Raw genomic sequence first — 11,481 nt, forward strand, 5'->3', positions numbered from 1 at the left:
CAACGGTATTAGGGTCATTTAAACCAAGAAACGAACAACTAGGCCTTCATTGCATTCCATGCTTTGAAAGACACTTTGAACTCAGGTAATTCTATGGTCAATTTCATCAAATGCCCGACTAGATCTGGCCGGTATAGTAATTGCTTCAAGGGTAAATATGTTTGGACAACTACGGAATGCGCAAGTAAATGCCTTATGAGCTTTCGTGGTGTGGTTACATTTATGCAAGCGCGCTTGAGCTTGGCTTAGCGAGCTTCTGCATAATTTCCATTTTATTGCTCAAAAACTGCGTCATCGAAGTCATGCCTTCGACACTTGATTACTCGAGGCTCCGATATGCATCAATACATATAAAACAAATGAAAAATGGTCAAATGGTACATAAAATGAATCAAAACTCAAGTGAATGAATATATACACAAAAGTTGGGTTTTTATAATAAAAACAGAAAGAATATAATTGATAATTGCCACAATTATAATACTCAAAATAACGACATTTTGGCACTTATCAAGGTTGGCCGACGTTCAGAGGCCCTAGTAAGGTTGACCGAGTTGGTTTAGAGCCTTTGACGAGGTTGATGTAAAAGTTTGGTTAGAGCCTCTAGCAAGGTTGACCACGTTGGTTCAGAGCCTTTGGCGAGGTTGACCGAGTACTGCAGTCATCCTTTTGGCCAAAGCTGATTACCAGTGTTTTAAAAATCGGACCGGCCGGTCAGATCGGTCGAAATGGGAACCGGCCTGGTAACCGGACTGGTTCAATAGTTGGATCAGATATGTCATCGAACCCGTGTGAACTGGTCAAAATCGGTGTAAATCGCTAAAACCGGGAAAACCGACGGTTTTTCTGAACCGGCGGTTTAATTGCATTTTAAAATTTTTTTATTTTAAAAAATTAAAATGACGTCGTTTTGATTATTTTAATGAAAAATTAAAATAAAAAATAATAGAAATAAAATAAAAAAATGTTTTAGATGCGGTTGATTTTGTTACCGATGATTTTGATATTGAAGAAGGAGATCCCACATTGAAACAATTTTTCCTTTCTTGAAATTAAATTTAGTAAACAATAAAATTATTTTGTTATAAATTATTCAATTAGATAATGTTGGGATTAAACTTTATTTGTAATTATACTTATTAATTTTTTACTATTTTATTATGTTTGATACCTATGTTTAAAATTTGAATTTAAATTATGAACTTGTGAATTTATTTATAATGATAATTTCAAAAAAAAATTAAGTGATAGTTATATTTTGTAGAGACTGAATCATCTGGTTCGACAAGTTTTATACATATAATAATTTTGTTTTAACGACCGATCTATTCAACCGAGTTATCCGGTTTAGTCATGCGGTTCGACCAATAAACCAGTGACCCAGTACCCTCATCGGTTTGATGTCCGGTCCGGTTTTTAAAACACAGTCGATTACAGATCCTTTTACATAATGTTTGAATCCCACCTAATTTTGATACTTAACAAGAGTAGTGTGCCTCCCGCCCACGCAGGGGGAAAAGGACGACACTCTTTGCTCCTTTTAATAAATTTACCTGAACTATTTTACAAATGGCAGAGACAATAGCTCGCCTTATACAACAATAATAATTGGTTTAAAGCATAAATTTATTTTTAAAATTTTTCCCTGATGAGATGAGTTGACTTTATCTTCTATAATCTTCCTAACCGGGATACCTATGTAACCCCTAAGTGTGAGGCTTGTGGAACATGATGAAACGCTTTGATCAAAAGCTATCTCGACAAGATATTTTGGTTTCTTTTAACCATAATGTGCATTGTCTTTTTTTGATTTCTTTGGTAACACCTAAGTTCCTCCGGCGACACTCCTACCTAATTTTTGAATGTGCGATGAATCTTATTGATATTATGGAGAATTTGAGTTCTACTAACACCCAAGAAGAAATCTTGTTTATCCCTATGTCGGGAACCCCTTATATAACTTTAATCATAAAGAACCTCATTTAAGAGGCACCTCTTGGATTTCCCTCTGTTATGCTATGATTAGCAACGTCCGCCGTCAGTCTTAAAGTGACTTAAATGGACCATCGCGTAATGCATGCATTAATACTCAGACTCCTGACCCCTCTCGCGCGCGCGCGCGCTCTCTCTCTCTCTATATATATATATTAGTTATTAACAAAACTCAAAAGCTACTGTAGCTTCTATAAAACCACGTCAAAATCAAAATGACCTAAGAATCGAGATAAGCATTAAAAAACGGACATCCATAGCACTCTATTAGTACGGCGGTGCATGTATTGTCAAAAGATTATTTCCCATACTAATGGGTTGGAGGCAAACTAAAGACATTCAAATGAAAGGGAATGCAAATTTGCAATAGGTGGATGGTTGAAGGGAAGAAAACAATAATTTAATGCAACCCTATGTTATGTACAAATACACATCAAATCACTAATGAATTAATTAGGCATGTACAAAGAAAAAAGCAACCCAAGCAAAACTTAAAACCAAACCATCTTACTTCTTACACCTAACTGGATCTGTAGTTTGTGTCGTGTTATTAATGAATACTAATGAAAAGAGAGGAAAGTAGTTGGAAACTTTTGAATTGAAAGAAGGGTAATGTTACTTTATGTGACTAGGACACAAGTTAACAACTATTAATTATTAAGAACTACTAATTGAATAATTAAAGAAGGAATATTTTAAAAATTATGTATTAATTTTAATGAAAGTATAAATTAATTTTTATTTTTATTAAAACAAATATTTTTTATAAGTGGATTCTTTAACTTGTGTCATAGAACACAAGTTAGCATTACCTTTAAAATAACATCTCTCTCACTTCATTTTGGATAACAAATTGTTCTAAATCAAGCATCAAGAACAAATAGAGTCCTTAATAATATACCGATTTTCAACTTGTTTGGTATATGTCCACAGCCAAACATGCAGACCAATTAATTTTACATATTTTAAGTACTAGTAAAATATATTAATATTTGTTTCTGTCAAAATATGTCTCACTTCCATTATCAACCAAGCAATTAAAAACCATTTTGTCTCGAAGCGTCTCACTTAGTTATGACTTGTGACTTGTATGTAACAACTAATTGTTGAATGTTTATTCATTTCAGGTAGGTAGGTGGCCATAGCTAGTTGGGTTGAAACTCAAATAACTCCAAAATCTTCTAAAAAAAAGTATGCATTCTTAATTAAAAGCAGCCATGCCATGATATCATCATCACCAATATTCATTAGTACTACATATTTTTCCAAGCATAATCTTCTCTATTAAATTTACCGCTACTCATCACTCGACCAACTTACGATTAGTTCATTACTATTACTTATTACTCAAACAATTTTTAAAAGTGAATAAATTATTTAAGAAATCGTCAAAACTTGAGAACTTTGTTCCGGTCAATTTTTGCTCAAAATGACCGTCAAGCATAATGTGATGCAAAATTTTTATGTTTTTTTTTTTTTTTTTAAAAGCTATGAGGTGGCCAAAATTTGATTAAAACTTTTTTTTTTGGTTAAATTTTACTATTCTGTCTTGGACTCTTATTTGTGCCCCCTATTTTGCAATAGTTATATTGCTGAAAGCACCTGATTCTCATTCCCTTTCATTCATATTCTATAATAATCTAATACACCAAACTATGCTCCACACAAAAATGGAACACCCAAAAGTATGGCTGGAAATGAGTCGAGTCGAGTCGTACTCACCTCAGTTCAGTTTGACTCGTTAAGAATTGGCCGAGTTCGAGTTCGAGTTCATGACGGCTCGTTAAGAATTGATCGAGTTTGATTTCGAGTTCGAGTTTATCTCGAACTTTTTTATCAGGTCAAACTCGACTTGTTAGAAGTTCACAAACATCTCGATTCAACTCATTAGATTTATCTTGTTAGGTTCAACTCGCTTATTTCACTAAATTAAAAGTAATTTTGTAAAGTATATTTTTTTATATATATATTTGACATTTTAAATTAATATTTTTTAAATAAAAAATATAGAAATAAAATTAAAGTTATAAGATTGGAATTCATACGAGGTTAATTTTATTTGTATAATTATTTGTAGAAATATTTTGCTCACTAGAGTATATAAATTATCAATTAAAACCGTTAGATTAAAATAAAATATGATACTAAGATTTAGAGAAAATATTTAAACCTACTTTTAAATACAATATAATCTATCTCATATATAATCGAGTTGACTCATGAACCTAATGAGTCGAACTATGTATAGTCCAAGTTCAGCTCATTTAGTTAACGAACTTAGTTTTTAGCTCATACTCAGCTCATTTGGTTCATAAACCTAGTTCAACGATTTAGTTTTCGAATCGAGTTTCGAACTATGTTCGAGTTAGTTTGGTTCATTGTCAGCCCTACCCAAAAGACACAACAAAATAAAGTCACTATAAATTCTCGTTATCCGACTAAATCAATGGTGGGGACTATAGGCATATTGTTGATTTATACAACTTTTGTTTAGAACCAACAATTTTGCATATTCATTGAGGAATAAAACATTCGTGTCTAATGCATGCAAATTCATGGTGGGAGACAAGGGCAATAAGAAAAAAAAGTTATATTATAAAAAATAAATCACTTTAATAAATTCACACCCACTTAAAAACATGAAATTTTACTTAGCATCCTACAATTACTTTTTTATTAACTATTTATATAAAAATTTATTAAATAATTCAAATGTGATAAAAATGTAATATGTTTTTATAGAAAAAATGCTATGTAAACATATATTTACAAAATGTTTAAAAAAATATAAAAAGATTTATTAATAGAAATATCAATCTCCTATATTTTTTTAAAAAACTTTTTTTTAGACCGGACTAAATGACTATCAGTCGACCATTTAGAGGAAGTTACCGTTTGACTGAATTGCTCGCAACGTAGAAGAATTACCATGAGGAGGAGTATAAGTGATCCAGATCTAAGATATCTCCAACGACTCCTCGCATCACATGTCTAGCAAATAATGTATTGTTATAATCGCGCCACTATATAAAGGATACGCGAGAACAGTTCGGGTACACAATTTCACATTTAAATTTCACTCACTGATCTCCTTTATTTACTAACTTGGACGTTGGAGTGATAACCTTTCAAGTCAGCCCCTTCCCACTATTTATGAAGCTCAAGTCTTGGCCACCACAACCACTGATTCTCCAACAAATTCAAGTTCTATAATGGAAAAATGACATTGTCTATATTGAAATCGGTTTATGATCGACTTTTGTTTCCCATGTTTTCCATAATCACACATTCGCTCTTCGATCCATCGATTCGAAACCTCTTTGATTTATAAGATCAGAGTTCTCGAAATCAAGAATTGCATCCACCTCGTTCGATCCAGTCAAGTAGCGGATCAACCTCAATTTCTTGATTTTTCATATTCCTAACTTTCGGACTTTTCAACAATGGATCGATGTAAAGCTACTCGTTTCGCTACCTTAAGCAAAGAAGCTTCCTTCATCGTTGCCATTCAGGCGGCGATAACTTAACCCCCTCCACATCTTCCTCAAGTTGTAGTAGATACTCTGTTGCATCTAAATATACTCCAACATCCTCATATTATGGGATCTACTTCAGTTCCTTCTCCTAGACCTCATATACCACTACCAGCTTCACAACCTGAAATGTTGCATGGTTTCCAACTTTTGCGAGCCAATCTTAGAATACAATATGCCAATGAACTTCTTAACTGCATGTATAACATGGTTTAGTAACAAAATTTGCAGGCGATAAATGATAGGTTACTTCGCCTTGAAAAAAAGCATGTACAACGCGCCTCAAAGGGGAAACACCACACACGAGGCCTTGTCAAAGAGAAACTAAGTTGCCATCCCAGAGCCGAGCACCTCAAGGAGGAATAAAGCTCCGAAATTGCAGAATCACTAGAATATTAAGAAGCACCAAACTCCTTCTCAGAGCCATGAGAGACCAAGATATCCATACTCAGGATCAAGTAGAGAAAACTCAAGCGAAGAACCTGCAGAAACATCGTCTCTGCGCCTACATCTTGGAAAACATGATATTGAATTTGACGGAGAAGCCTCTTAAGTTGAATGAGAAGAACACGAAAGGAGATCCCGACGAGCACATACAACTCATCAATGAGCATTTGAACTCTTTCCACGTTGACGAAGCTTCCAAGTGCAAATTATTTGCATTTTAAATTCTGTTCTTAAGGGGACATATGTTGGACACAATGTCTGGCACAATTGTACACAACTTGATGATGACTGATTGACAAAATTTGAAAGCAACTATGATTTAAAACATAAAGCAATAAATAACACAAGAGAATTGATAACCTAGTTCGGTGTAACCTCCTTAAATAGCAATGCAACTTTTGGGTTTTTCTCCAATGGGCATAAGATTTGATCACATCCAGATCTATAGAGGATTTTGTTTTGACTTGTTTTTCCAAAAGCCTCCAAAAATTGATTTATTTTGATTCAATCTTATCAAACAAATATAAATAGCATGTTGCTAAAAGATAGCAGCAAATCTTGTTGCACACATCCAGAAAATACGTGTAGGATAATAACAACATTGGCCTGCTGACAACGGTCAAATATTGCACACATGTTGGAACATCGGGTCTGACATGTGTCCTTTCTCCAAAACATCTTCTACACTTCATGTTGTTTTGCATAATGCAGTCAATCAAAAGGAACAACAATCTTCCCATTTGGAAAATTTTGGCAAAACCAACTCTTGCAAAACTTACAAGATGTGCATGGGTAAATCGTCTAAAAATAATACAAGCTGAGAATTATAAGAAAACAACAAACAGAGAAATCAGCAGCAACAAAAGTATCACAAAATCAGAAATCATATAAAATGGTTGTTACATCAAAACAGATTAAACACAATGCTCTCATACAGTCAGGGACACATTCAATCAAAGCCAGTAGTCAGTTAGAACACACCATACTTTCTCACACAAAAGGCCAAATTTCATGCCAGATGTTCCAGCATGTAATCACATAACTATTAAATATGAGTACACAAGCTCATCAATGAGAGCATAAGCAAATCAAACCAAGCTTAGACATAACACACACACACACACACATCTTCTTATCAAATATTCATCACCCCCCTTTTGTCATAATTTGGAAAACACATGTAAAGAAATAAAATTAGACCAATACTTCCAAGCCAAGATTGGAACAAAAAAGAAACTGGAAATAATGCCATAGTGTAGAACCATTGTTGCCTTTACTGAGCCAATACAAAACCAGGGCCAAAAAGAACTTAATCAAACACAAACTATTATACTCCATAGCAACCAATCACTCCTTATGAACACCAGATAAAAGAAACATCATTTTTTGAATATCATCATGTCATAATCTCCTCCACACACTTGCAGTAGAAACAACAAGTTGAGGTGAAAAAACTCTAATATTTCTTCATCAAAAAACATATCAATTTTATCAACAGGTGCACAAATGTGTAACACAATGTCTACAACATGTTTTTCAACAAATAGCTTGCAACTGAAATACAATAACCCATGAGTAATATCATCACTCTTAACCACAAACTCCTTCATCCACTTAGGATAACCATATCCAACATTCAACATTGTCTTCAAAGATTGAGCATAACTAAGAGACTTCATAATTTCATTATACTTCAATGCTTTAACATAATGTTTTTTTCAAGAGCCATTCTCATATGATAAGCAACATTCCATTTCTTGCTAGCTGAATTCTTACTAACAACTACATATTTCTTCTTCTTCTTCTTCTTCTTCTTCTTGGGTGTCTTCTTTGTTTTGGTAGGAGCGGGGATCTTCTTGGAAGGAGTCATTTTAGCCTTCAACACAACCTTTCTATTTTCCACCTTTTTCTTTGACTTCTTGTCAGGCATTTCTCTAAGACTAACATCTTTCATTACACCTTCATTGAAAGGGGTAGGCATTCTTAGGGATAGAATCCTCATCAGCACAAACATAATCATTAACAACACCATCAAAGTTGTCACTCACATTATTCACCATATCATTCACTTTAGAATTAATGGGGGAAACTCGCTCATCCTTCCTCTGAGTTAAAAACTAAGTCAGCAATATGTCATGTAGGTTTCCTGGAACATTCTGGTTGACATATTCATTACCATCTTTAAAAATATTATTATAACCAATCTCTTTATTAATCTTCTAAATAGAGGGGAGTTGTTTGGATATATTACACCGTATATGGACACCTTAACAAAAATACAAGAATTATATTTGTGCGCTCAAACTGATAAAAAAGTTGTAAGAAGAATTAAAAAAAATATAAACTTATATCTTTAGTTTTTTCATTTAATCAAAAGCTACAATATATGAAAAAAATCCAAACTTAATGTATGTTTAGTTTTATCATTTAATCAAAAGCTACAATATATAACTTTTAAATTCACCACAGATGTAACATGTGAAATCTCTATCTATTCATTCTTTAGAGTCACTATATATACACATTACAAGACTATCTCTTTACAATCTGTTACAAAATCTGCTAATCTTCAGAATTCCAATCATAAATGACTCTTAAATATAAGGCAACTGCAACAGCCAAAAACAACACATAATTGTGCAATAATAATACTAACCTCCACCAGTGGAAGATAGAGCAAAATATGCCATAAACTGATAAATCTATAATTGTGCAATAATAACAATAACTTCCACCAGTGGAAGATAAAGCAAAATATGCCATAAACCTCAATAAATCTCAATACCCCCCCTCAAGTTGGAGCGTGAAGATCTCGAATGCCCAACTTGCGAAGAAGGAATTCAAACTGCATTTTTCCCATGGCTTTTGTAAAAATGTCTGCTAATTGTACCGATGTGGGAACATACAAAGGACAAATAATTCCACCCATCACCGCATCACGAACAAAGTGAAAATCAGCTTCAATATGCTTTGTTCGCTCATGAAACACTGGATTTTGAGCTATATGCAATGCTGATTGACTATCACAATACAATCGCATCTCTTTGGAATGACTAACTCCCAAATCACCAAGTAATTGTTTCAGCCATTTTAACTCACATGTAGTAACCGCCATAGATCGATACTCAGCCTCTGCAGAGGAACAAGAGACGGTTGGTTGTTTCTTAGTTTTCCAAGACACCGGAGAAAAACCAAGTAACACCACCCATCCAGTCAAAGAACGTCTCGTAAGTGGACAACTAGCCCAATCTGAGTCACACCATCCCTCTAGGTTCAACTCACTATCAGACCGCAGTAGAATACCTTGACCCAGATGTTTCTTCAAATATCGAACAACCCTTAAGGCTGCCTCCCAATGCTTTTCACATGGTTGTTGCATAAACTGAGACAAAATATGTACAGAATACGCAAGATCTGGTCTAGTCACAGACAAATAAATCAACCACCCGATAAGTCTTCGATATGGTTCTGGATCTACAATAGGCTTACTAGAAGCCAACGCTAGCTTATGGTGTTGTTCCATTGGAAAATCCGCAGGCTTGGCCCCTAACAAACCTGTTTCCTCAATTATCTCCAATGCATATTTTCACTGGCATAGATAAATTCCCTTGTGATTACGAGCTACCTCCAACCCCAAAAAATATTTTAAGACTCCCAAATCCTTCATATGAAAGCATGTACCTAAGTAAGTTTTAAAAATTTTTAGGGCTGCAATATCATTTCCTGCAATAATCAAGTCATCCACCTAAACCAGCACATTGATTTGTATTTTTCCCTTATGCAAAGTAAAGAGTGAGTAATCTGAATAGGACTGAACAAATCCATAGCGCTTCAATGTCGTGACCAACTTAGCAAACCAACAACGAGGAGCTTGTTTTAAACCGTATAATAACCTTTTCAACCTGCAAACCAGATTTGGATTAGTGTTTTTAAAACCTGGAGGAACTTTCATATACACCTCCTCTTCCAAGTCACCATGGAGAAAGGCGTTGTGCACGTCCATTTGATGAATTTCCCACTTTTTAATTGCTGCCACTGCCAAGAATTTACGAACAGTGACCATTTTTGCCACTGGGGAAAATGTCTCATCATAGTCTATCCCCTATATTTGATGGTGTCTGAATACAACAAGTCTTGCTTTCAACCGTTCTATGCTCCCATCTGAGTGATGTTTTATTTTGTATACCCATTTGCTGCCAAGTGCTTTCTTCCCGGGTGGCAGTTTCTCCATAACCCGTGTCTCATTGTCTTCCAAGGCTTGTATCTCATCGCGCATTGCATCACGCCAACCAGAATCCTTTACGTCTTCTTTAAAATTTTTAGGTTCTTTCCCTGCCGTCACAGCTGCAACAAAATTTCTATGTCTAATAGAAAATCTTTCACAAGATACAAAGTAAGTAATAGGGTAAGGAGTACTTGAGGCATGTTCTTGGGTAGATGAACTTTTCGAGGACTTTACTTTTTGTATTGTATTAGTGACAAAATCCTTGAGTCTTATATTCAGAACTTTGTTTCTCATCCCCCTTCCCATCTCAGGTGTCACGATAGTCTCTCTCTCTCTCAACTGCCACCTCATTCTCTTCAAATCCCGCATCATCCTCTTGCATCACCACAACACCAGCCTCATCAACTTCGTGCGTGGGTGCTTCCTCTCCATTTATACCACTGACACATACTCCCTCGTCGGCAGCATTACCACCTTCACGCAACCCCCCCTGGAGCCGTGTTGGCCCATTGTCTTGCAAGACCACTGATGCGTTCCCTCCTCCAATTGATGTATCATAAGTCTTCCAACCAATATCATCGTCAACATACTCAATGTCAGAAATAATAGGAGGAGCAGAATGAGTTGTGTCTTGTTGCACAGCAAATGGAAATTCATGTTCATAAAATTTTACATCTCGAGAGACAATGTACTCTTTGGTTTCTAAATCATACAATTTCCATCCCTTTTTCCCATAGGGATAGCCCACAAATATGCACTTTCGACTTCTACTCGCAAACTTATTCCCATCACGTCGTTGATTGTGGACATAACATAAGCAACCAAAAATCTTCATGTTGTCAAATTTAGGGACTTTACCAAATAATTTTTCATAAGGAGTCTTATAATTCAGTACCCTAGACGGTGTTCGATTAATTAAGTAACATGCTGCCAACACACATTCACCCCAAAATTGTATTGGTAAATGACCCTGAAATCTAAGTGCTCGCGCCACATTCATAATATGTTGATGTTTTCTCTCAACTCTCCCATTTTGTTGCGGAGTACCCACACACGATGTCTCAAACACAATTCCATTATTAAAAAAATAATCACGTAGACAATTAAATTCGGTGCCATTGTCACTACGCACTTTCTTTATCTTTTTATCAAATTGTCTATCAACAAGTGCCACAAAATTCAAAAACATAGTCTCAATCTCAGTTTTATTGCATAACAAATAGACCCAAACAGCACGCGAATAATCATCAACAATTGTCAAGTAACATTGTGCCCTACACGACG

Source organism: Vicia villosa, unplaced genomic scaffold (assembly GCF_029867415.1).
Source record: "Vicia villosa cultivar HV-30 ecotype Madison, WI unplaced genomic scaffold, Vvil1.0 ctg.001344F_1_1, whole genome shotgun sequence".
Classification (NCBI taxonomy): Eukaryota; Viridiplantae; Streptophyta; class Magnoliopsida; order Fabales; family Fabaceae; genus Vicia; species Vicia villosa.